The following is a 23,600-nucleotide window of genomic DNA, read 5'->3' as shown; positions in this document are numbered from 1 at the left end:
CTACTTAAACCTAACTAACGTAAGGACATCACACACATCCATGCCCGAGGCAGGATTCGAACATGCGACCGTAGCGGTCGCGCGGTTCCAGACTGTAGCGCCTAGAACCGCTCGGTCACTCTTGCCGGCAAACTACAGGAAACCTATTGTTTGAGGAGTGTGTTTCTTTTAGTTGTGATGAACAGATTACGTGAAAAACTATTTTACTTGTGAAATTCGTGGTGATGTGTACTGAGTTTTTCTTGGTCGATTTATTGTAGGCTTGATAACCCGCTATGATAAGGAATAATCAGTTGCATCACACAAGTGAAAATATTCATCGTACTCGCACATACTTGCATGTACATAAGAACCGTGTACCTATATTTACATTAGGTTTAATATACATTTCGAACAAGTACTCGACTCTACCATGCAACAAAAATGAACAGATACACGTACTCACACTAGCAGCTCACATTTTTGTGTGGGACATTTTGCCTTCATAACAAACTGCGTACGCCACTACCCTAATACTTTCTCCCAGATATTTGGCTGAAAAGAATAGAGTTCTGTAAAGAACTGGCTCTCATACAGCCCGACTTACTGCTTTACGGTAGGAAATGAAATGTACAAAACAAAAATCTAGCTCTACAGTTAGTGATGCGTACTTACTGCAACATCTGGCTATCTCCACAAACAGGGAACCTGCGCTACCTATCCAGATATTTAGTACAGCTAATATCCTTGCCAACCCCGGGAATCTAACCTATCCGCCCAGCTTACTGCAACAGCTTTGCGAAGTTTCTTCTGTGTCGTAAAGGTTGTAGTCATGCGGAAATTGTTTCCAGTTTTTGTCGTCTTTCAGATTCTCAATTCACCTTAGAAGCAGTGAGAAACTTTCGAGGTTTGCGTACGTGAAGTCCCTTGATGCCAAAGCGTGGCAGATAGAGATCAGTTGCGTTTCATCCCTGTTATACGGACGCTACTGCTTGTTGCAAATTGCGGTCGGTTGGATCTAACTCACTACATGAAAGGGCACATGTAGCGTCGCATATATGACTTGTTGCTTAGAGAATTATCCCGATGCTATGTATCACATACTCTTATTATACGTTTTTGTGAAATCGTCACACAGCGTTATTTCGTAAGGCAAAAGTCATAAAAATTCTTCTCCGAACTAAGTTCTTAATCATTATTACATAAGGTGTTTACACATACTTGCCGGCCGCGGTGGTCTCGCGGTTCTAGGCGCGCAGTCCGGAACCGTGCGCAGGTTCGAATCCTGCCTCGGGCATGGATGTGTGTGATATCCTTAGGTTAGTTAGGTTCAAATGGTTCAAATGGCTCTGAGCACTATGGGACTCAACATCTTAGGTCATAAGTCCCCTAGAACTTAGAACTACTTAAACCTAACTAACCTAAGGACATCACACACACCCATGCCCGAGGCAGGATTCGAACCTGCGACCGTAGCAGTCCCGCGGTTCCGGACTGCAGCGCCAGAACCGCTAGACCACCGCGGCCGGCGTTAGTTAGGTTTAAGTAGTTCTAAGTTCTAGGGGATTGATGACCACAGCTGTTAAGTCCCATAGTGCTCAGAGCCATTTGAACCATTTTTTTTACACATACTTAAGAAAATGAGCTGTTGCCTGGCAAAGATGCGAAGGATATAGAACAGTTTGCTATGTAGTAACGGACGGAAGCAATTCTAGCGTCACTGAATGCTTTCTTGTCTGCATACACCTCCACAAATCACTGTACGGTGTATGGCGGAGGGTACCTTGTAGCACTACTAGCCATTTCGTTTCCTGTTCCATTCGAAAACATAGCGGGCAAAAAACGTCTGTTTAAAGCCCTCCGTACGATCCCTAATATCTCGAATCTTATATTCAAGGACATTACGCGAAATGTACGTTGGTGGCAACAGAATCGTTCTTCAGTCGGCTTCAAATGCCGGTTTTCTAAATGTTCGCACTAGTGCGTTGCGAAAAGACAGTCGTCTATTTCCACGAAGAATCTCCGTAATACGTGCGTGCTGATGGAACCTACCGCTAACAAGTCTAGCAGCACGCTTCTGAGTTGGTTCGATGTCTTCTTTTAGTCGGAGAACAAAAATGGTCCTGTCACACTTCCCTGGGGCACTCATGACAATACCCTTGTCTCTGATGAACATTCGGCGTCGGGGACAACATACTGGCTTCTTTTACCTAGACTTTGAGCCTCCCACAAATCTGGAAACCTAAACCGTCAACACTCTGCAGTGAGGCACCGTATCAAACGCTTTCTGTAAATCTGCTTATTACTCTCCGTCCATATGTTGTGGGATTAACTGTGAGGGAAGGACAAACTGAGTTTCGCGCGGACGATGGTTTCTAAATACGCGGTGATTTGTGGACAGAAGCTCTGTCTCAAGGAAATTTATTATATACGAAGTCAGAATGTATTCAAGATTTCCGTAGCAAACCGATGCTCAGGATATTGCTCTGTAATTATGTGAGTCAGTTCTTTTACATTTCTTTCCTCATATTAGCACCTTTTTCCCAACAAATTGTCGGTATTGAGGAAGCTGAGACGGCCAGTTTCGTCAGTCGAGACGAACGGTTTGTGAAGCTTTTACTGTTGCACATGTAGATATCATAAGACTGCGCATTAGATATTTTTACGTGGAGGCAGTACAATGTTTGAATGGCTCAGCAACACCCGGTGACAATTTGTTATAACTGCGAGTTGAACGTAACAAGTAAGGTACGAGCAAGTTTGGGGTAGGTGTTGAAATTGTTTACGCGGAGGAAATCAGGGCGTTGCATTGCTGTATAACAAGTCAGAACACGCATCGTAATTACACCGTTAGCTGGAGGTCTGCAGAACACACGGACTGTCACCACAGAGCCTACCTTCATGGCAGTTCGCGTTCCTCCTCATTCGCTCAGTTTCTGTATCTCGTGGAAAATACTGAAAATTTCGACATGGAGCACTGACAGTACCGAATAACGATTTGCACATCATAGCGTAAAACTAGAAACAGCTTGAAACAACGAAAAGGAATGACGAAAAGGAATGACGGTTTTCATCCATGTAAATGGTGGTTTTATGCTCATAATATCCTGTACTAAAGAAAATATAGTTACAATGCGTGGCAGGCCATTAAGATGTAATCGACAGACAATCACACCAATGCCACAGTTGTAAACTAATGATGTAAATAATCGATTGAAGTTTCGGGTTATAGCGTTAAATGCTACCACAGAGTACGTGTGATAATGGCACGATTTGAAATAGATTCTCTTATGCTTTACGCCTGTGAATCGAAGAGTTTGTGTAATTCCAGAGTTTTTATTGCCAGGCTTCTCTTCTAGCACGCAGGTCCTCAGTTATTAGTACATATAGCCACAGGAAACTGAGGGCTCAGCTGGCGACTCAAGTCGTCGTATCCAGTTAGCGACGTACGTGACAGGAAGACAGGGAAAGGAAACTTCGTGTTTACTTCTCTACTGTGAAGGTCACATCGAGATGCTGCGGTTAGCTGTTTCCTGTTGGAATGTAGCCTCAGCCGTTTACTGGAGGACGAGAGTGAATCTAGTCTTTAGGACCTCTCGAGATAGTGACGGTTGCTGAGCTACCAACAGTTCGTATCTGTCTCGATCGTCGACGATAACCCATGACTCGCTCCAGAATGTTGGATCAGTACAACGCCACAGAATGCATGCGGAAATATAACACAGATCCTGGCTATTGTGCGTGCATTAATAAAGTAAGTGGCGTAAGGGTAGGCAGCTCGGCGCGTTGTTGAACAAACAGCGGGTGTCGCTGGTTACACTGATGAAGGGAAGGGCTTATCAGCGCAAAGAAAGATTTCTGCTTCGAGACGTGCCTCGAGTTTACGGTATTCTGACTGGTCTGATGCAGCCCTTTCCTATGCCAAACCCTTCATCTGAGATGAATTTACACCGAACATGGATATGTTCGAATGTCTGTCTTACCCTATCAGGTTTACGCTCCACGGTCCCATCTAGTACTATGCAGTTTATTTCATGATACCTTAATTCTAGTGTTAGCATCGCAACCCTTCTTCTAGTTACTGTTTTAGCTTTCTTCGCTGATCTCCATTTCTTACCTCACCAGTCCGCATAACTTTGAGCATGCTTCTGTAACACCACACCTGAAACGGTCCGATTCTCGTCTGTTCCAGACTTTGCATGATCCTAGTAGATTTATTTTGTCCAGGAATTGTCGCTTTGTTTGTGCCAGTCTGCTTTTAATGTCCTCCTGGCTTCGCCCGTCATGCGTTATTTTGCTTTCAAGGTAGCAGAATTTTCATGACTTTCTCTACTACATGCTCCTCAGTTTTGATGTTAAATTTCTCGCTATTCTCGTCGTTCTTTGGTTTACTGTTATCCCATATTCCGTGCTAATTAGACTGTCCATTCCGTTCAACCAGTCGTGTAATTTTTCCTCACTTCGTAGATTGGATTTTCACTTTGCAGCAGAGTGAATGCTGATCTGAAACTTGGTGGTAGATTAAAACTCTGTGCGGGATCGGGTCTCCAACGTGAGACTTTTCCCTTTGGTGGGTAAGTGTTCTACCTACTGAGCTCTCCAAGCACGACCCGCGGCTCTCGCTCACAACTGTACTTCCACCAGATAATAGGTGGAAGGTATCAGATGAGGTGCTGGTGGAAATAAAGCTGTGAGCACGGGTCGTGAGTCGTGCTTCCATAGCTCAGTCGATAGCAGATGTGCGAACGTTCCAGGTTCGAGTCCTGGTCTGGCAGACAGTTTTAATCTACCATCAAGTTTCAGATTAACAATGTCATCAGCGAATCCTATCACTGATACTGTTTCATCCTGAATTTTAAACCCACTCATGAAACCTCTTCTTATTGTCGTCACAGTTTTTTTCTATTTGCTGTTAGGAAGACTACACCTGCCGCCATACTGATTTAGGTATTCCGCGATTTCCCTGAATCACTTAAGGCAAATTCCGGGATGGTTCCTTCGAAAGGGCACGGCCGCTTTCCTTTTCCATCCTTTCCCAATCCGAACGTGTGCTCCGTCTCTAATAACCTCGTTGATCGACGGGACGTTAAACACTAATCTCGTCTTCCTCCAGCACACTGCGTTGTTGTTGTCGTCGTCTTCAGACGCAGTTTGATGCAGCTCTCCACGCTAGTTTATCCTGTGCGAGCCACTTCATCTCCACATCCATTCGCACCTGCTCACTATGTGTAGTCCCCGCCTTATATCCTTTTAAATCTCTTCTTCGGTTATTCTTATTGCTTCCCCTTGCATCTTCTACGTACTGTACATTACTCTTCTTTTTCTCTAGCTTATACCTTTTCTTTTGAGAATTTCAGACATCTTTTACGTTGTCGAACGCATATTTACCTCGACAAATCCTGTGAAGAAATCTTGATTTTTGTTACGTCTTGGCTTAATTTTCAAGCGCAACGTATGAACTGTATGCCTCGTGCGTTTAGTATTCCTAAATCCAAACTATTGTCTTCTAAGACATCCATAATTTTCTTTCCCATTCTTTCGCATAAAACTATTATTATTATTGACAGCAGTTTGGATGGTAGCGGCGGTCATCGCATTTATTTACCCTTGTTATCTTCGGCGTTGTGTGGATGATACTTTTCCGAAAGTCCAGTGGTATCTCTCCAGTCTAAGATATTCCCCCACATCGCTTGAAGTGAATGCCTGGATGGTTCCTTTGAAAATTACGTGGAAAGTTTCGAGCCCCATTCTTGTCCAATCCGAGGCTGTACGGCGTCCTAAGCGGTCTCATCGTCAGCGGGAAGTTAAACCTTGATCTTCCTTCATGGCCGGCCGCGGTGGTCTAGCGGTTCTGGCGCTGCAGTCCGGAACAGCGGGACTGCTACGGTCGCAGGTTCGAATCCTGCCTCGGGCATGGGTGTGTGTTATGTCCTTAGGTTAGTTAGGTTTAAGTAGTTCTAAGTTCTAGGGGACTTATGACCTAAGATGTTGAGTCCCATAGTGCTCAGAGCCATTTGAACCATTTTCTTCCTTCATGTCTTCTTTGTTTCGTCCCACAAACAAAACGCTGCTACTCGCTGTCATCACAGTATCGTCATATGCAGCTTTTTCTGGAGATGCCGATTAATTTTCGTGTTTTACTGTCACAGTCTATGGGTACCTTTTTTTCTTGAGGCTACCGTAATTACCTATTTACCTGATGGCACTGTTCTCGGGTTTTCAGCCAGATTATGCAATCATCTGAACGCAGTATTTCCACGATCCACCTGGCAGTAGTCTTCAGGTGGGAGTGCTGTATGCTAATTTCGCCGGACGTGATCCGTAGCGTAAACGGCGGTCCTTTTATACGCCGCGGAAGGCCTGTAGCACAGTGCGCCACAAATCGTCGCTGCTGCCCCCTAGCGCAAGTTGACGTACAGCGCCCCCGTGTTGTAACCAAGGAAGAACCTAATCGCTGTCCTGTACCACTTTCAACATATTCTGCTGGCTGAACCAGTGACAGTTATTTTTTGAAATCAGATTAAACAGGATTCTCAATCTTACTTAAAGGGTGACCCTTGTCTATTTATAATTTTGTCTGCCAGTCTAATTTCGATAGCTTCCTTGTCTGAATAGCGAGACGCAGGGGCATCCATTTGTGTTTTATCGTAAAATGTCGTGTGTCACTCGGTAAGACAGTGTTCGGCTAAGGCATGTTTATCATGCTGCATCGAAGTGTAGAGTGGTGCGAATTTCTCACATTGGCATTCTTAAGTAACAGAACACTATATGTTGTCCTCGTGTTCCTCAGACACAAGAGCATCGTCAGGAAAATGTGATAGGAGCGCTATCACTCACTGTGTACATAAATGATTTGGCGGACAGGGTGGGCAGCAATCTGTGGTTGTTTACTGATGATGCTGTGATGTACGGGAATGTGTCGAAGATGAGTGACTTCAGGACGATAGAAGATGACTTAGCCAAAATTTCTTGTTGGTGTGATGAGTGGCAGGTAGCTCTAAATGTGAAAATTAAAAGTCAATGCGGATTAGTAGGAAAAACAAACTTGTAATGTTCGGATACAGCATTAGTAGTGTGCTGCCTGACACAGTCACGTGTTTTAAATATCTGGGCGTGACGATGCAAAACGATATGAAATGAAACGAGCATGTGAGGGTTGTGGTTGGGTGGGAATGATCGACTTAGGTTTATTGGAAGCATTGTAGGAAAGTGTGGTTCATCCGTAAAGAAGACCGCATATAGGACGCTAGGGCGACCTATTTTTGAATACTGCTCGAGTGTTTGCGATTCGTACCTTGTCGGACATCGAAGCAATGCAAAGGCGGGCTGCGAGACTTTTCACCGGTGGGTTCGCACAACACGCAAGTGTTACGGAGATGCTTCGGGAACTCAAATGGGAATCGCTGGAGGGAAGGCGACGTTCTTTTACAGGAACACTATTGAGAAAATTTAGAGAACTGGCATTTGATGCTGATTGCAAAACGCTCCTACTGCCACCAACACGAAGATAAGATACGAGAAGAGTATGTATGTAGATGTAGTTGTGGATTCCGGCGAATGAAATATGCCTCTGATATTCCATCTTTATAAAATTATTCCTGTTTTTGCAGATATGTTCTCAGCATATAGTAGTAGAGCCACCGATCTACATGCCTCTTCTAACGGTTCTGGCGCAGAATAAAACTCGAAGGCACGACAGATCTGTTAAGTTAGTTCGTTACGTGTTCCATATATGATTTGAACGATTCTTTTATCGAAATGATGGGGAACGAGTCACTTTACAGGATATGTATACATGATTAGTGCTGACATTAATAAAAACGTTAGTTTTTAGTCTTATTCGTGCAGCTACGCTTAAAAACCGTTTTTTACAAGCTAGTAGGTTTTAAATAGAAATTCGTCTACGGAAAAGAAGTTGTCCAGGAGAAAAAGATTTAAAACTTGCTTTGCTACCTGTCAGATGTCATTGGCAAATGATCAGAAATGTTTGTTGCTGTATACTTGACTACTTTCTCAGATACAGACAGCCGTCATAGTAGGTAATGAAGTTAATTTTTTGCTCTAGTGTTATAGATATGGACATCACTATTCTTCTCAAATTGTATTGGATTATTACTTATAAAGAATTTCTTCAGCGAATATGAGTTAAAATGCCAGACTCCTTGAAGAGGTACCTACATAGCGACCACAGGTGAACACCCCATTCTTACCGCTCGCTTTTATGCAGTCAGCGCTGTCTTTGCTAATTGGTGAGTTATTAGATAATTATTCTATAAGACATTATTGAGTGGTAATATACAAAATATGTCAGGAGGCTGATTCGTTTGTTTCCAAGTCTAACAGTTATACGAAGAGCAGAAGTAGCTGAACTTAATTGTTTGAGAAGTTCAGTAATACGCTTCTTGCATTTCAAGTGTTTAACCTGTATGTGCACTAAAAAATTTGGGGTATTTTAGCCTGATTATTGACTCCAGTTTATGTCATAACTGTTGGTACGACTCTATTCGTTGTACAGAATTGAATACAACGTGTTTTCTCAGAACTTAAAAAGAATTCATTTTCAGAGAATGATTCTTTGGCAAGCATCATTAACAATGTCTTCTATTTCATTCTCAATAATGAAATTTATTATAGCGCTAATATCGTCTGCAAAAAGTACCAGTTGTGCTTGTTGAATGTTAACTAGAATGTCATTCACTTACATGAGTAACAGGAGTGGACACTAAATTGAACCCTGTGCGACCCCCTTTGTGATTCGTCTTCAGTCACTAAAATTTTCGCTGCTTCCAACATTGTCTGAATTATTCGGCACAACGTTTTGCATTCTATTTCTCAATATGATTCAGATCAGTTACGTGTAAAGCCACCAATTCCATAAAACTTTGAGTTTTTCTGTTAGTTTAACATGATCCACTTAATCAAACCTCTTGGAAAGATCACAAAACTGCCAACTGGCGATATTATATTGTTTAAGGTTTCTAACACTTGGTGAGTGAACGTGTAAATAGCATTCAGTAAAACTTTTGGAATCCAAACTGTGATGTGATAGGTAAATTTTTTCTCCTTATGTTTCAGCCTACTCTTGAGTAAATTACATTTTCAAATATTTTGGAAAACGATGTTAGTAAGCAGGTTAGAACATACATTTTTGACTCCTTTTTGTCATCTTTCCTATAAAGAGATATAACAATTGCTTATTAAGTGAGAACAACTCTTCAGAGTTCTGAAAGAAATTCCAACACAATTAGAGCCTTTTTTTAGAATTTTCGTAGTTCTATAAATTTTTCGGTACTGCGTCTAGTTGTTTGGTTTTGTGGAATGACATTTTTAGTATATTCTCTTGCTGCTACAACTGAACCATTTAATGCTATTTTTGCTGCCACATTTAGAAAGTAATTGTTAAAAGTGTTTGCGACTTGTGATCATTCACAACATTGTCATTTAGTTTATTATGGTGTCTTGTACACTGACTGCCTGTCCTATTTGATAATATTCCATATAGTTTTAATCTTATTATCTGCATTATTAATTTCTGTCAGCATGTTCGTACTTCATGAAATTTTAACGACTTTTCTTAAAATATTACAGTATTTTTTGTAGTATTCAGTAAAGTCAGATCTTGCCTTATCTACACTGAAATCTCCATAAACTACTATTTCTTTTTGTCTGACAGTACAGCAATGCGTTTAGATTTCTCATAAATAGCTGGTAATGATTACCATAGAAATATTCTGCAGTAACAACTCAATGTCTGTCTGTCTGTGTACCCATTCTGCTTGAACACGAGCTTAAGGTGATGCAGCTTTCGTGTCAAGCTTTCTGCGTTTGAGTTGGCGTAAGCCCCTGATATAATAACAGAAGCGTATTTCGTCTACCAGTCAAGATCAGAGCGCTCGTTGGCTCGGTAATAGATGACCTAGAATTGAGAAAGTCCGGTGTTTACAAAACCCCTTGCCATTGTGGGAAATTCGCCCCATTCAACACAGATGTGCTAAGCACGAGCGCCATAGACTTTGATGCAGCCTGAGAAATCGGCCTCCGCGAAGCACTGTCTTACCGAGGCGCAAACATAACACTGTTCGGTGTGATACAACTGGATTCCCCCGTGCTTCGCTATTGGAACTATGTTTTAAAGAATTAGACTGGCAGACATTATAAATAGAGACTAGGGTTACCTTTTAAGTAAGATTGCGAACCTTATTTTATAAGATAAAAAACTATCATTGACTCAGCCGGCAGAATTACATTGAAAATGGTACTCGACAGGAATTCACCGGTTTGTGCCAGGTTTCGCCATTGGGGCGTTGTACGTTCCTTTACGTTTGGGGACAACAGTGACGATTTGTAGCGCACGTGCTGTAGGCCTTTCACGGCACACAAAAGGGCCGTCGTTTAAGATACGGATCAGTTCCGGCTGTATTAGCATACAGCGTTGTCTTCTGAAGGCGGCAGCCAGGTGGACCGTGGAAATATTGTGTTCAGATCTCTGCACGATCCGGCTGCTGAACCGAGAAGAATATCATCAGTTGATATGCCGGGAAAGCATACGTAGTTACATCTGCATTTATCTGTTATGTATTATCTTAACATATTTTTCTTGATTACGCATCTTGATGACTGACTGAGGGTCACCCGAAGCCTTGAACTGACTGTTGCTCTATCAGTTGGACATATAAAACTACGCATTAAACATAATGTTGTTCGTAATGAGATCCGTAACGATATTCCCCAGTGACAATGAAGCAGCACATGACTCAATGTACGCAAAACATAATCGAAATTGAAAATATCGTCAGAAACACAAGAACAAAAGTAGTCGATAATTCTTAGCAGAGATACCAGTTGTAATGAATGAAAGATATATTCCTTCGGGCGGAAATGAATTCTGTGGCACGCAGCTGAGAGAACATCCGAAAACTGATGCAGACGGTGTCGTCGTTTGGAATAGGCCGCTGAGCGGATATCGAGCCTTCGAAAGTTAAATCATGGTGTGAGAACTAACCGCAAATTATCAGGAGATTGCTCCGACACGCACTTGACGTTGAGAGAGTGTAGGGAAGCAGCCTACTCACGCCGTAGTTAATTCACATCAGTCTTTCCATTGTGTGCCAGCCAGTCCGCTGTAACTAGCTCTGACGTCATAAATGTTGCGCAATACTTTAAAAATCAAGTGAATAACCTGAAACGGTTCTAGCATGTCAGGAGTAATACTAAATTAATATGTGTTGAATATCAGTTCGATAACTTTAACCATTTTCGAAATTTGGACGTTTTTCTGTAAAACTCATTGGCGCAACAGAAAAGAGCTAGAGACTTAAAAATTTATATTTAGATTCCTTTTTCATAATAATTTAATAGAAACAGTACTTTGGCTCTCACAAATTAAAATTTTAGTTGAAATTCATAATTTTCTGGTGTTTTCTTAAAACTTAAGGAAGAAAGATAGATTAAGTAGGCTAATAAATAAGGCTAGGATGGAGATCCGCTATATTCATAAAGATGTGAGAAATTTCAACTGAATGACTATAAAACTATAGCGATTGCGTATCTCCAAAGGGCAAGTTCAGAGCTCGTCTACTGCGTGTAGTGTAATTAAATTAATTCTCTCGCCCAAAATATTTAACTTAGCCACGTCAAACTTTTATTATGATTACTTACCTGTGTACTGAATGCACATTTAAATTGAGAGCTTCATCGACCGTCAGCAAAAGAAGCTATGATTTATTCGGTAACTTAAAGTGGTGCATTACTAGCCCAGCGGCTAGTCGGGAGAGCCAATTTGATCAGGCGTTCCCTTAGCCGTCGCACCGCGGCTTTATATATAATAACGCTGCGCGAGGAAGCAAGGCCCCAGTTCTCTCCAGACGCTGAATAGCACACCATCTGTGTCGGGAGTCGCGTGGCGTCGGTATCATTGCTATAAACAGCCTCGGATGCCGTATTAAGTTACTCGGGATACGCGTAACCATGAAATGATTTTCGAGTGAAGTGTTAATTCTGGGATGATTTTAACTACCTAGCTTCAGTTTGCGTATGTCGTATTTTCACGTGCCGCCGCGGGACAGACATTCTACCATTACTTAGCGTGGCGTTTGATGAACATTATCATCAAATTATGGCGAGCATTCATTTAAACATTTAGTTTGGACAGTTATAGTTGCATCAGCGCATTAGACTCTGAACTGATATGTTAGTCAGGTTGTGTGGATTCTTTGTTTTCATCTGTGACTTTCAGAATATACACTCCTGGAAATTGAAATAAGAACACCGTGAATTCATTGTCCCAGGAAGGGGAAACTTTATTGACACATTCCTGGGGTCAGATACATCACATGATCACACTGACAGAACCACAGGCACATAGACACAGGCAACAGAGCATGCACAATGTCGGCACTAGTACAGTGTATTTCCACCTTTCGCAGCAATGCAGGCTGCTATTCTCCCATGGAGACGATCGTAGAGATGCTGGATGTAGTCCTGTGGAACGGCTTGCCATGCCATTTCCACCTGGCGCCTCAGTTGGACCAGCGTTCGTGCTGGACGTGCAGACCGCGTGAGACGACGCTTCATCCAGTCCCAAACATGCTCAATGGGGGACAGATCCGGAGATCTTGCTGGCCAGGGTAGTTGACTTACACCTTCTAGAGCACGTTGGGTGGCACGGGATACATGCGGACGTGCATTGTCCTGTTGGAACAGCAAGTTCCCTTGCCGGTCTAGGAATGGTAGAACGATGGGTTCGATGACGGTTTGGATGTACCGTGCACTATTCAGTGTCCCCTCGACGATCACCAGTGGTGTACGGCCAGTGTAGGAGATCGCTCCCCACACCATGATGCCGGGTGTTGGCCCTGTGTGCCTCGGTCGTATGCAGTCCTGATTGTGGCGCTCACCTGCACGGCGCCAAACACGCATACGACCATCATTGGCACCAAGGCAGAAGCGACTCTCATCGCTGAAGACGACACGTCTCCATTCGTCCCTCCATTCACGCCTGTCGCGACACCACTGGAGGCGGGCTGCACGATGTTGGGGCGTGAGCGGAAGACGGCCTAACGGTGTGCGGGACCGTAGCCCAGCTTCATGGAGACGGTTGCGAATGGTCCTCGCCGACACCCCAGGAGCAACAGTGTCCCTAATTTGCTGGGAAGTGGCGGTGCGGTCCCCTACGGCACTGCGTAGGATCCTACGGTCTTGGCGTGCATCCGTGCGTCGCTGCGGTCCGGTCCCAGGTCGACGGGCACGTGCACCTTCCGCCGACCACTGGCGACAACATCGATGTACTGTGGAGACCTCACGCCCCACGTGTTGAGCAATTCGGCGGTACGTCCACCCGGCCTCCCGCATGCCCACTATACGCCCTCGCTCAAAGTCCGTCAACTGCACATACGGTTCACGTCCACGCTGTCGCGGCATGCTACCAGTGTTAAAGACTCACTTCAGTGGAAGTGAGTGTTAAAGACTGCGATGGAGCTCCGTATGCCACGGCAAACTGGCTGACACTGACGGCGGCGGTGCACAAATGCTGCGCAGCTAGCGCCATTCGACGGCCAACACCGCGGTTCCTGGTGTGTCCGCTGTGCCGTGCGTGTGATCATTGCTTGTACAGCCCTCTCGCAGTGTCCGGAGCAAGTATGGTGGGTCTGACACACCGGTGTCAATGTGTTCTTTTTTCCATTTCCAGGAGTGTAGCAAACGTTTTTTTTTTTCACGACCGTTTTTGATTATAAATCCTAGACAATCTCCTAATTCCTCAGAGCTATAAGCTGCAGCTATAAGTGTGTTTCTCAGATGAAGTGGACACTAGGAATTCTAATTACCGGCTTCACGTTTTGCTAATCACTTTCTGGTTGCCAATATTGTAGTTAGAGAGCCAGTGTTGAGAACGGCAAAAGACAGCATAAATAATAGGAACATTTTAACAACAATTAATTCCACCCGCCGCCCCACATATGGTTAAACGGCAGGGAAATTGCATAATTTCTACATTAAACCAAACATTAAAAATCAACATTAATTCAAACCGCCGCCCTACAAGAGGGTGGAAAATTTTTGCGCTTCGATCAATCTCGGTTAGAAACAACGTTTGCCGTTCACAATGGACATGTTATGAAACGAAACAGAGTCGTTTCCGACCGTCCGTCTACGAGTAATATAGTCGAAATTGAAATACCAGAGAAAAGACGCATGATGAACCTTAGGAGAGATACGAACTATAGTCAACGAAACATGTACCGAAAGTCCCGGCCCAGCACAGACCTTTAATCTTCCAGGAAGTTTCAAATCAGCGTACACTCCACTGAAAACTGAAAATAAATTCTGGAGAAAAACAAAATTTACCCTTTGAGAGAATAAGACTCCTATGTCAAGCCGCTGTCGAAAGATAAGGACTGAAAGGAGGTGAGCAGTTTGATGCTTACGTTGTCGGTCTTTGAGCAGGCAGTGAGCGGATATCGAGCCGTGAAAAACGCTAGGAAATTAAATCAGGGTGTCAGAACTAACCACGAATTAGCACGAGAGCTCTGCGGCACGCAGCTTGACATTGAGAGTGTGTGGAAAACTTTTGCGCGTCGGCCACTGTCGGCTCGAGTCGGGAGCGCTCGGCAGTCGCACGCGGCGGGAAGGGGTTGCGGTGACGGCCGCGCCACGGCGTCCGTGGAGGGGGAGGGGGCGCGGCGGGTCGGGGGAAGGTAAGGCGCCGACGTCGGCGCGGTGGTGGGGGGCGGCCGGCGAGCGCAGCGCCGCCGCGCGGGCACACCGCCACCGCCGCCGACGGCAGAGACGCGGACGCGGACGCCGCAGCCCGCAGCGCAGGTCAGGTAAGCGACCAGGATAGCGCCGATTTATTTTGAAACTGACAATTATTTTTGGGAACTTTTCGGCCGTTAATGAATGCGAGGCCGCGCCTGCGGTGCCGGGCCGCCGGCCAGTGGCGGAGCGGGGCGCGCGCCGTTCGCACCGCGGCTTCTCTTCACTTTCCCCGATATTGCGACGTCGCCGCTTTTGTTTGCTCGGACGCACTCCGTCCGCGACTTGTTCCGGCCGCAGCTGGTCGCTGTTGTTCTCGGCATGGACCGACGTGGACCCGCCGCGCTGCTGTGAGTTAGTCGCCTGTGTGGTTTAGCCCAAAATGCTGCCCCCCGACCCACTTGCCGTGATTTCTGCGAACTTTCTCAGGGTCGGACCTTCTTCGACTTTCTCGACTGGAACGCGCACATCGATTTTCTTCTCGCCGTACTACTAGATGCCAAAGGAATGTTTCATTCGCAGTACGGACACGCGGCTGCAGAGCCCAACTTTTACTCCAGACAGAATGGACGGATGTTTGCGTCGTTACGTGTCACCCAGTGGCGGATTCCTATTTCATCAGAATTACTTTTTCGGAAATTTTACGGAAGACCAGTTATTCTGCTTTTAGGAGACGTATTGGTTATACATTATTAACTTTCATCGCATTAATTATCTGCATCAAATGGCCATCCCGACATACGCTACTCGCCTTTCACACAATTTTTCTAACTCGGGTGTTTCTGAATTTAGTTTTCTGTATCGTTTTCTGCCACGGCGACAGAACTAACGCGACTGCACTTTACTTTATATAAAGTTTGCATGTCCGCAGTGCTCTACAGAACAATTGAATTGTTTCGTAACGTGTACTCCTGCCTTATTTACTTTTTTGTTTCATTCTAGCCTCGGTGGTCTTTGTTGTTTCGTGCTTTATTTTAGCTCTAAGGGAGCATCGCCGTTGTCATACGAGCCACTCGAATGTATTCACGTTTTGTCAGTTTAACATAAGCGCGCTATTCCGAGAAAGGCGGGGAAAAAATGGGCGAGAGTGCGGACGCAGGCTCGCGATGCGTTGTTATTGTCTTTGTGGGGGCAGGGTGTCCTCTGTTGTGGCGCGGCTCCTGAGGACATTGTGCAGCAGCGGCAGTGCGTTTGTGCCGCCCGCTTTGTGCGCAGTCTCGAAAGCCTCCTGCCTTTGTCCGGCGCCCATTCGAGATGTGCACGCGGATCACACGTCTTTATTACACCACGTTATATTTTCGTCGCAATGGCACATTCAGCACCACCCAGTGCACACCCAATTGTCGAACGTGCAACTTGCTTGCGATACGAAACAGAGAGACGGAGTGACAAAACTGAAAAGTACTGTGAGCCCAGTGTAACCCATTCCAAGACCAACTTCCGTGCGCGATCTCTATCGTTCGTCTGGTTGTTAGTCTAGAATGTTATAGTGGCGAAGCGCTCCTATCAGACAGTGTTTGTCCAAGTCTGTTAACAATTACGTATCGGGTAGGAAACTGATTTGTCGTCTTTTACGCTCTACTATCCTAATAATGATGTTGATCTTTCCAAATGACTGCTTTCACGTTATAAAATTTGGTAACACAGGAGTGTGGCACATTGTATCTATGCGAATTATACAAAATGGCTCTGAGCATTATGCGACTTAACTTCTGAGGTCATCAGTCGCCTAGAACTTAGAACTAATTAAACCTAAGGACATCACACACATCCCTGCCCGAGGCAGGATTCGAACCTGCGACCGTAGCGGTCGCTCGGTTCCAGACTGTAGCGCCTAGAACCGCACGGCCACTCCGGCAGGCGCGAATTATACATTATAATCTATAATCTTGTACTCTGGCTTCAATACTTCCGATTTATGCCCTCGTTTCTGTTTTCCTTTTTCTTTTTCATTCCGAAGAGTTCTTTTCTGGCGTCTAAACCCTCCTTTCTTCCTTTTCGCTCAGCATTAATATTTTTCTTGCATGTAGTAGAGAAAGAAATGCCTCAGGTTTCCATTATTTTATCATAGGTTTTTTTTATTACCTCTCTCCTTACATTTTTGTAGAGTGCACTACCAATGTAACAGCATTCTTCTATCTTATTTCAGCCACCCACTTCTCCATGTGTACCACAGGAAGCTGAGCAAGTCATATAATGCCGAATATCATTTTTAATAAACGTCGTCGCTCTGTTGAAATTTTCCTCTCACTAGAACAAAGGCTAGTATAGTGTTTGACAAAGAGAACAATAAAACATTTTTTCCTCGCCGATTTTTCTTTCTGCCTGCGAATGCGTCACAAAACACGACTTTCGCTCGTCACACTAGTGCCAATTGTTTCGCTGGAATCAGGTGATGTGCCATAATGGCAGCAACTGACGGAACACATTGAATTCACGTTGCTGAATGCAGAGAACTGGAAACTCCGAATTGTTACCAGTACGCGGTTGTATATGGTAAATGCACGTAATTATCTGTCTTCGTTGGTGAGAAAATCCGTTTTTGCAGCGTGGTGGTTATTAGCGGAACACAGTTTTATTTACAACCAGAGCTCATCAAAGTGAACCAAATTGTGGATATCGGAAGTGTAGTGAGCCGACGAAATCTGTAGGTAGGATTGCGTGTTGTCTTTAATTTAATTACATGCCTTTCATAATTCAGCAAGCACCGTGACCGGAAATCAGCTCCATGCCTAGTGTTTGCCGAGCGCCCTGTCCTGTCTTGGCCCCTCCCCCATCCCACCCGTCCCTTTATACGACTGGAGATATCTTCACTTCTTTTGCAGTTCACACTCTCAACACGATCAATATTGCAAAACACGATCTTGGATAACGTTGCAGATTTATTTGAAGACTCTAACATCTATTGCCTATGAGCTAGCTTTTAGGACTCAACATGGGTTCCGAAAACAACGAATGTGTGAAACCCAGGTCGCTCTGTTCGTTCACGAGACACAGAAAGCAGTGGATACAGGCGCACAGGTAGCGCCGTGTTCCTCGAACTTCGAAGCTCATTCGATACAGTTCCGCACTGCCGCCTAATGAAAACAAAATGCGAGCGTGTGAATATCAGACCAACAATGTGATTGGATTGAAGAGTTTCCAGCAAACAGGACACAGCGTGTCATTCTTAATGGATAGAAGCCTTCAGACTTGAAAGTAACTTCGGTCATATCCAAAGGGACCGTTATAGGACCATTACTTTCCACAATATAGATACATATATAAATGACTTAGTAGATGACGTCGCAAGTTGCATGAGACTTTACGCGGATGATGCTGTTGTATGCAATGAAGTCGCGATGCTAGAAAATTGTAGTGAAATGGAGGAAGATCTGAAGAGAATCGACGTTTGGTGCAGGAAGCGGTAGTTGACCCTCAGCTAAAAAAAAAATGTAACGTATTGCGAATACATAGACAGAAGAAACCTTTTATTGTATCATTGCCAAATTGAAGTAACAATCACTGGAAGGAGCTATTTCCATAAAATATCTAGTATTTTTCATGCGGAGCGATTTGAAGCGGAACTGCCACATAAAATTAATCGCCTGTAGTCCATCAACAAAGGAAGTAGCCTACAAAACCCTCGTTTGACCAATTTTCGAGTACTGTCCGTTAGTCTGGGATCCGTACGAGATAGGATTGATAGAGGAAATAGAGAGGATTCAAAGAAGAGCAGCCAGCATGTTTCGTTACCGACTCACTTAGATAACACGAAAGCGCCAAGGATTTGCTTATTCGACTCCAATGTCAGACGTTATAAGAGAAGCGATCTGCATCACGGCGTGGATTATTGTGGAAGTTCCGAGAGTGTACAGTCCTAGACGAGTCAACCAATATATTGCTTCCTCTTACGTGCATCTCGCGAAAACTCCATGAAGATGAAATTAGAGAGATTCGAGTCCACTGGGGGCTTACCGGCAATCACTCTTCCTTCGAACCATACGCGAATGGAGCAGGAGGAAGGGGTGAATCACAGTGGTACATGAAGTACCCTCCGCCACACACCGTAAGGTGGATTTCGGAGGATAGATGTAGATGTACTTGTAGTTTCACGCTACAGTTGGTTTTGACAGCGTCGTGAATGTGCAATATTCTTAGTTCGTCACTTTCTACCTCTTTCCCCCAGCGTCATTTCTGAAGAACCCAGCGAAGCGTGTTGTCCTCTGCTAGCCGAATTTTCGAGAAGTTAAGACTCGGCTGGCGCGCTGGCGGCAGCGTCCGCCTGGCAACGCGGCAGAACGCAGCTCCCGACGTCAGGGTACGTGGCGGGCGGCGTAGCGCCTCCCGGCTCTGGGCGGCCGTGTCCGGCGAGAATTGGAGGAAGCGTCGCGTTCTGAACAGCGGCTGCGAGGAAACAGCACGTACAACCGTCACCTGCTGTTTCCGCACATGTGAAAGTACAACAAGAAGAGCCCGTTCTCACGAAGAGAACGGTCTTCCATTGTAGGCAACGCCAAAAAGTTTAGAAAAAATTTTCAGTGCGGAAGAGCAAAAGTACTTTACACAGAATAGTCGGATACAAGTATCGAATTAAACACGGTGCGCTGTCGATGACAGTTTTTGTTTTGTTTCTTTTTTTCCGTTACATCGAATAAAAATGGGAGACAGGTCGCGGTGAGAAAAGGAATGGCAAATATCAAATATAAATAAATGAAAGTATGGTGGCAGTGTTCAAGCCTACATATCTCGCTTTCCTTGGTTTCGTACTTCGAGCAGAGCTGTATTTACAATTTCTCGGATGCAGTTCAGTCATGACAGCTTCTCTGCACACTTGCATCGCTTAAAACTGACGAAATTCATATACTTGTGATTACGATAATTCAGGCGCTGGGAATTATTAATCATTTGACCTTTGTTTTTTTCTCTCTAAATTTCAATAACATAGAAAATAATTTGTCTCAGAATTGAGAAAATTTAGGGTACCATGCTCGACAAGCAGGAGACAGTTCTTAGATTTCTGATCAGCTCTATTGTATTGTAGTTATCATCGTTAAAATCTCGCCACAGACGTATAGAGAAGAAGCTGTCACCATTTTCACCGGTTAATTATCAAATTGTTCGTGTGTCAGAGAGGTGTGACTTTGAAAACCTATTTATGAAAATTTTTATAGAGAAAAATTTAATTATTACGCTTGTGATCAGAATTTTTTTCTTCGCTCACAGTGAGGAAATATTGTTTAATTACTTTGGAGTAACTGGCCCACTTACATATTTCAACGTACTATTTTCGTAAATGTTGGTGATTAAAAGGCATAGCTAACAATTGATGCTAATTACGGAAAATCACAAAATTTACAATTCGGTCTCTTAAGCACTTAATATAATCAGTTGCAGTTGGTATCGTTGTCAGAAAATCTTGTGAATGTTCACATTTGCCGTCAGGTTGCTGTGTTGCGTGATGTGACGGATTATCTATCTTTCGATGCGACAATCTTTGAGGAAGTCACTATAATTATCTTTCGAATCGCATCACCATAACTGATCCTGATCCAGTTAAGGGCTGACAATGTCTTATGTGATAGTTTAGAGCCAGCTGGCGTAGTTGATATGCACGGCATGTGAAGAAGATCACTGTTTCTACTCATCCGTATTTATTGGTCGTTGTGGAATTAAAATAAGCTGACTCCAAAGCAGACTTCACAAACGTCATCATCATCATCATCACATCACTACCACCAGCACCACCACCCACCACCCACCACCACCACTGTCAGGATTAAACGTATGCTTGTTCTTTCTTTGTGGTTCAGCCTTGTATTCTCATCTTGGGTCTTCCAAGGATTTTTTTTCCTATATGCTACACATTATGTCGATTGTAGTGGTTAATGCCACATGGTCCTTCCATTTACCTCTTTATTCGTTTGTTATATCATTTATTGGGTCCACTGTTATCTTTTGTAAGATCTTCATTTTTATTGTCTAGCTTTACACATTATTTCACAACTTTTAGGAACGTCATCTCAGACGCTTGAATCATATTCACTCTCGTTTGATAAAGGTGCAGGTCTCAAGCCTTAGAAAAGTACGGGAGCTGCCAGAGTTTTATAAAATTTAAGTTTAGTTTCTTTGTTTGCTCATATATTGCAATTTTCCAACTTATTTTATCTACATCTTGGTCTTCTATATAGCTTATTTGATTTCAAAGACAGCTGAAATTTCTTTCTTGGTCTGTTATCTTGCCATGAATGAAAATTCTTAGTCTTATGTGCTTGAGTCCTCTAAATGACATTAGTTTTTGCCTTATCAGTAGAGACATTCCAGTTATTTTCGTGGCACAGTTAGCTCAGCTTTTGGACTACAATTCGATGCAGCATTGATTTGGATTACAAAAGTATAGGAAAGGAAATCGATCATGCCCTGTTCAAAGGAACCACTGCGGCATATGCTTGGAGCGATTTCGGAAAATCACCGAAAACTTAACTCGCAATTGGCGGACGGGGTTTGAACAGGCGATAATCCGAATGCGAGTTCTTTGTGCTAACCAGTGCAGCACTTCAAATGGCTCTGAGCACTATGGGACTCAACTGCTGTGGTCATAAGTCCCCTAGAACTTAGAACTACTTAAACCTAACTAACCTAAGGACATCACACACATCCATGCCCGAGGCAGGATTCGAACCTGCGACCGTAGCGGTCGTGCGGTTCCAGACTGTAGCGCCTTTAACCGCTCGGCCACTCCGGCCGGCTGCAGCACTTCGATCGGTGCAAATAAACATTGTCTGTGTGTTTCGTATAATTTTTTATACTTTGGTGAATAAAAAATTTCCACCTTCTCAAGTGGTCGTCAATATATAAGGGTAATTGGAAAGAAACGAGCCAGAAGCTGTAAACTGAAAACAGCTGATGGGATCGCAGTGCCATTGCCTACAAAAGAAGGCTTGGTCCCTTTAAGAGCGCTGAGGACCCAAACTCGCCACAAGAGGGATATGGTGGCACACCCTTGTGACGGAAAAGTGAGCACGTGGACACCTCGACTGTCCACTGCACTCAGTCGTGCTGAAAGTAAGGAAATGGGGCTTCAGGAGAAGAGCAAACGGGTGCAGCGCGTTACCTGATGCATCGTCGCAGGATGGCACAAGTGTAGGAAGAACACTGTATGTCCGTTGCAAGCTTCAAGGCATGGTACAAGCGATTCGAGGAATGGCGGGTATCATTGGCTGACTGACACACGATCTGAAGCGCCACTGCGCACTACCGATACCGTTTCTCGGCAGGTGGACGCCCTCATTAATGAGGACCAGCGAGTTACGGCCGCAGCCGTTGCCGCAGAGGTCGGATTGTGCGTCGGAACTGCAACGGACATTCAGAGGTCTTCATACACTTGTGCCATTCTTCGATGAATTTCCGTTCCTGCTCTCAGGAAACGCGCTGCACCCTTTTACTCTCGTTCTGGAGTCTCCAATCCTCTGTTTTCTGCACGACTGAGTGCAACGAGTACGTGCTTACTCTGTCCGCCTGTCCGCGCGTGGTGTGAGTCTATGTCACTCTAGCGGCAATTTTGGTGCTTCATCGCTCATATAGGGACAACACCCTCTTTCGTAGGCCGTGGTATTACGATCCATTCAGCGCTTTTCATTTTAGAGCCTCCGGCTCGTTTATTTTTCAATGACTCAATAAATATTAAAGGTAGCGTTTCTCCATAACACAAACTAAGCACATAACAGTGACTTTAGCCAGGGTAACATTTCGATTCCGCGACTTCATAAATCACGTAGTTTTGAGGTGAAGAACTCTCGTCGAGCCATGTTCGGAGCACGTTTTTATCCGGAAAAGTGGTTCGTTGAAAGTTGTTCGCTAGAGCGTGAAAGATGTAAATCTGAGCACGTAGTATCAGGTGAATAAGGTGGATACGGAAAGATTCCCGAGCCAACTAATGTATAGTGTTCTTTGTCAGTGTAGCAGGATGTGGGCGTGCGTTATCGTGAGGAAGCATCACTTCACGCAGTCTTCCTGGTGGTTATTGGTGGATGGCGTCTGCAAGAAGTCTCACTTGTTGACAATAAATTTCAGCCGTGATTGTTACACCTCGGGGAAGCAATTTGTAGTACACCACACTGTCGCTGTTCCACCATGTGCATAACGTTGTCTTTTGTGGAGGCACGCAGGTCTTTGTACGGGGAGTCGGTGCTTTGTTTAGGCTTAGTCAAATGGTTCAAATGGCTCTGAGCACTATGGGACTTAACATCTGAGGTCATCAGTCCCCTAGAACTTAGAACTACTTACACCTAACTAACCTAAGGACATCACACACAGCCATGTCCGAGGCAGGATTCGAACCTGCGACCGTAGCGGTCGCGCGGTTCCAGACTGAAGCGCCTAGAACCGCTCGGCCACAACGGCCGGCTAGGCTCAATCATTCCTTTCTTTGTCATACGTTAGCGTAAAGACACCATTTCACTTGACTAGGTGTTGTTCACGAGCCAGTTGGTGAGGAGCAAGCAGAGATTCACATATGGCCACCCGGTGATTTTTGTGATTTTGGCTTAGAGCATGCGGTTGCACCCGATTTAGAACCATCACCGTCGAATGCAAATGTCGCACGATGGTGGAATAATCACAGTTCATCACATTTGTCAGTTATCGAGTACACTGTTGTGGATTATTGTGTATTAATGGGTTGAAACGATCTCCCTCAAACCTCAATGGTCTTCGTGGCGTGGAGGGCCACTAATGGCAAAACGACCCAGCTTAAGACGATAAAACCATTTTCTTGCCGTGCTCTGTCCAATCGCATTATCCCCATACATGGCGCAAATGTTTCTGGCTGCCCCCGCTGCTGTCACCACTGTATTGAACTCAAACAGAAGAATATGTTGGAAACGTTCCGA

General features: G+C 44.5%; 1 protein-coding gene across 6 annotated transcripts in view; it reads left to right on the top strand.

The window, feature by feature from the left end:
- The window catches only part of LOC126262576 (myocyte-specific enhancer factor 2), an 888,576-nt gene that overhangs the window by 743,875 nt on the left and 121,101 nt on the right, over nucleotides 1-23,600 (top strand). The window contains exon 1 of one of the 6 annotated variants that reach the window (XM_049959307.1): nucleotides 14,736-14,801. The exons of 4 other annotated variants lie outside the window; for them this stretch is intronic. The gene's annotated coding sequence lies outside the window, so the exon portion shown is untranslated. Of the gene's footprint in view, nucleotides 1-14,735; nucleotides 14,802-14,929; nucleotides 15,081-23,600 lie in introns of those variants that run through there. One more of the 6 variants, XM_049959305.1, reaches the window with a different exon arrangement.

The sequence above is a fragment of the Schistocerca nitens genome, chromosome 6, assembly GCF_023898315.1.
Source record: "Schistocerca nitens isolate TAMUIC-IGC-003100 chromosome 6, iqSchNite1.1, whole genome shotgun sequence".
NCBI lineage: Eukaryota > Metazoa > Arthropoda > Insecta > Orthoptera > Acrididae > Schistocerca > Schistocerca nitens.
This window is presented reverse-complemented; position numbering and strand designations above follow the sequence as displayed.